This window comes from Cebus imitator, unplaced genomic scaffold, assembly GCF_001604975.1.
Source record: "Cebus imitator isolate Cc_AM_T3 unplaced genomic scaffold, Cebus_imitator-1.0 Scaffold655, whole genome shotgun sequence".
NCBI classification, from domain to species: domain Eukaryota; kingdom Metazoa; phylum Chordata; class Mammalia; order Primates; family Cebidae; genus Cebus; species Cebus imitator.
Window position 1 is genome coordinate 480,566 of NW_016107970.1, and position 4,065 is coordinate 484,630.

Below are 4,065 nucleotides of genomic sequence, written 5' to 3' on the forward strand. Positions count from 1 at the left end.
CCCCATTTGCTCATTAGAATCATGTGGGTTTATTTTTCAAAATACCTATGCCCTGTCCCAAACCCAGAAATACTGATTTAATAGGTCTAGGGTGGGATCCAGGCATTAGTTGATTTAAAGCACTTTAGTTGATTCTACTGTCCAGGCAGGACTGAAACCACAACCTGTTCCTCCAGATCACCTACCTGAGAAAGGCTGCCCACTACTCTGAATCCTAGCTGTTGCAGTTGTCAAGGGACTCCAGAAACAGGTCTAATCTGTTAATCTAATGTTGCCAGGTTTTATCTGCACGTAATCTAATCCAAGATATGTGGGTTGATACCTCCAACCCAGCTGGAATCCTGGAAAGAGGGTACCAATGTAGAAACCTGCCCAGAGGAAAGGATCCTTCCAGAGGGACATATTGGGCAATCACTCTGCCAGGTCACCTTCCTTGTGATGAGTGCCATGAATCCTGCAGGACTGCACACAAAGGGTGATATCGCTGCAGGCCAACTTTGGGGACAGAGACTAGAACTCTGTTCTCCAGCAGCTGAGAGGATCTCAACTTCAGTAAACAGTGACCATGGCCTGGCTTCTAATCTTTTCCTCTGTCAGGTCTTTCATTGCAGAGTATAGATAAACCAAAATCTCTTTACAAAATATTTTTATCCTTCATGGATTGCCTTTTTCAGTTAAGTGGGATTTTTTTTTTCCAGTCTCCGTAGAGACTGTCAAAAATTGCAAATGCCGACTATATTGCAAGTTGTCATGGCAGGGTATTGGGAAAAGTTTTCAATTAGCAATAATCGTGCCTTGGATAAACCTCATTGGCTACTAACTGCCACTGCACAAAGCTTAAATGGGATTTTAAGAACACAAACTACTTAAACTTCCTGGAGAAGTGGGTGGCCACAAGACTGAAAAGTTATCAAAGTATGGCAACCTTGGCAAGCAGGTAATATCTCTGTGAACTGTGATGGCACCACCATTGAGGGCAGGGGCACACGTTCCAAACTGCCCCACCAAATCAGAATTCTCTGTCCTCAAGACTTTCTGCCCTGGGGGCAGCTGCATCCTCCCATAGAGCAGAGCCAGGAGAGATAAAGGATACAGGAATTCTTTAATACTTCTACCCTAACATCCTCAATTACCCAGGGCATGGGGCAGGATCTTCCTTTAGCTGTCAATTTAAAATAGAAGCATCCTGAGGCCAAATCAGGTATCAGTTAGTGGGAGATGAGTCCAAATGCAGTGATCCAAAGGAAAGAAGAATTAGAGATGAAAAGATATATCAGAAAGGCCCAGGTGTCCATGGTACCAAGCTAGCAAAGCTGGAGATGGAAACAAAAGCACATAAGTAACTGTACTAGTAAGACAAGGCTGGCAATCATCCAGGGGCAGCCTTGAGTTCAGGGCAGGTTAAACCAAGTCCAGTTTCAAGAGGTGGGTATGTGCCCACCAGAAGGGTTGGATGGGGTCTAAAGAGGAAGATCCTTAAATGATACACTGATTGTTGGGAATGGCACCAGACTTCGGATGAAAGCTGAGGATGGCAAATGGGTAAGTCTACATGATAGCAGAAATGGCTTCACCCTGTCCCAACAAAGATATTGATGATTCAGATGAAAAGAGGCCTGGCTCTAAAGAACAGACAAGTGGCTGGACTAAGTGGTAACAGAAATAGTGAGAGTAGATTGTTACAAGAGTCACTGGTGAGCAGTTGTCTTTGGCCACAGGTAAACTTCGCTAAATCCAGAGAGCTTCATCCATACTTGGGGAAGAAGGGAGATTTGAATCCTGTTGCTTGGATCCTGTCTATCGCCATGAATTGCACCATTAGAAATTCAGGAAAGTACCATGCACATAATCAAACTCCCCCAGAAGCCACACTAAAGGGAAAGCTAGAGACACAACATTTTATTATTTAGATTCTTTCTCCTGCCTACGTTCATGCCCCTAGTTTTTCCCAAACTCACTGTACAAATGAATTAATTCATTTCTTTTCTTTTTTTTAATTGCAACAGGGTCCTGCTCTGTCACTCAGGCTAGAGTGCAGTGGTAGAATCTTAGCTCACTGCAGCCTCCACCTCCCAGGCTCAAGCAGTCCTCCCACCTCAGCCTCCAGAGTAGCTGGGGCTACAGGCGCATACCACCATGCCTGACTAATTTTTTGTATTTTTTGGTGCAGATGAGGTTTCGTCATGTTGCCCAGGCTGGTCTTGAACTACCAAGCTCTCGCGATCTACCCTCCTTGGCCTCCCAAAGTGCTGAGATTACAGCAATAAGCCACAGCGCCCAGCCTAATTCCTTCCTTCCTTCCCTCCCGCCCTCCCTCCCTCCCTTTGTCCTTCCTTCTTTCTTCTCTTCTCTTTTTTTCTGAGAGAAGGTCTCACTGTGTCACCCATGCTGGAGTGAGTGGTGTGATCTTGGCTCACTGCACCTCTGCCTCCCGGGTTCACGAGATTCTCCCACCTCAGCCTCCTGAGTATCTGAGACTACTGTCCTGTGTCACCACACACAGGTAATTTTTGTAATTTTTGGTAGAGATGGGGATTTCACCATGTTGGCCAGGTTGGTCTCAAACTCCTGACCTCACATGATCCACTTACCTCAGACTTCCAAAATACTTGGGATTACAGGGTTAAGCCACTGTGCCCAGCCCTAATGCATTTCTTCGTTTCAGAAAAATGCTCAAACTGTGTTTTCCTCTGCTCTCACACCAACACAGCAACAATCAACACGGAACACTTCTATGACCCCCAAATATGTGAAAACTTCTCCCCACCAGCAAGCAAACAATCAATTCTGCAGCAGACACCAAGTAGGTGTCCCTGAATTCCATTCCAACGCTATCTACCAGGATAGCAACAAATCCCACAAATTAAGAGCTCAGTCCCACAAGACTGCCCTCTCCTATCAGCCACAATTCCGGGCTTCTGGAACTTCTCACCAACAAGCTTCAAGGTGGAGTTCCCACCACCTCTTCTTTAGGTCTGATTAATTTGCTAGAGTGGGCTGGGCACGGTGGCTTACACCTGTAATCCCAGCATTTTAGGAGGCCGAGGCAGGCGGATCACCTGAGGTCAGGAGTTCAAGACCAGCCTGGCCAACGTGGCGAAACCCCATCTCTACTAAAAACACAAAAATTAGCCAGGCATGGTGGCAGGTGCCTATAATCCCAGCTACTCGTAGGCTGAGGCAGGAAAATCGCTTGAACTTGGGGGCAGAGGTTGCAGTGAGCTGAGATTGCATCACTTCACTCTAGCCTGGGAGGAAGAGTGAAACTCTGCCTCAAAAAAAAAAAAAAAAAAATTGGCTAGAGTGGCTCACAGAATTCAGGGAAGCAGTTGCTCATGTTTACCGGTTATTTTAAAGGATACAGACAAACAGCCAGATGAAGAGATGCATAGGATAAGGTCTGGAAGGGTCCCAAGTGCAGGAGCTTCTGTTCCCACAGAGTTGGGGTGCGACAGCCTCCTAGCACGTGGATGAGTTCTTATTTACTTTCCTGCCAGCCTCCACATGTTCGGATCTCCAGAAGCTCTCTGAACCCAGTCCTCTTGGGTTTTTATGGAAGCTTCATGACCTCAGCATTCCTTGTCCCAGGGTGCGGGGCAGGACCCTCTCTGGAATGAGGGTCTTACGACCCACAGTCAGAAAGGCAGGGAAAGATTAGAGTTCTGCCTTGGGGCAGGTGAAAGAGAGGCAGGAGAAAGTCAGAGAGATTCTGTTTCCCGAGGCCTGCTCCTGAGCCCTAACTCAGCATTTATAACAAAAGACTGTATAACAAGGGCTATGGGAGTTATGATCCAGGAACCATGGACAGAAACATATATATTAACATCACATTTATCATTGAGGTTGAGCATTTTTTCATGTTTATTGCAATTTGCATTTTCTTCTTGGTGAGCTACCTATTTATTTTATGTTGTGTATATTTTCCCACAGTAAAAGAGAATGAAATGGCCGGGCGCGGTGGCTCAAGCCTGTAATCCCAGCACTTTGGGAGGCCGAGGCGGGTGGATCACAAGGTCAAGAGATCGAGACCATCCTGGTCAACACGGTGAAACCCCGTCTCTACTA

The 4,065-nt window shown here is 46.3% G+C and overlaps 1 non-coding gene across 1 annotated transcript; it reads right to left on the reverse strand.

Annotated features, from left to right (window-relative positions):
• Positions 1 to 698: 698 nt before the first annotated feature.
• Positions 699 to 838, reverse strand: LOC119469443. Its single transcript, XR_005198236.1, has one exon. It is a non-coding gene; the product is annotated as a U4 spliceosomal RNA (small nuclear RNA).
• Between the last annotated feature and the right edge of the window lie 3,227 nt (positions 839 to 4,065).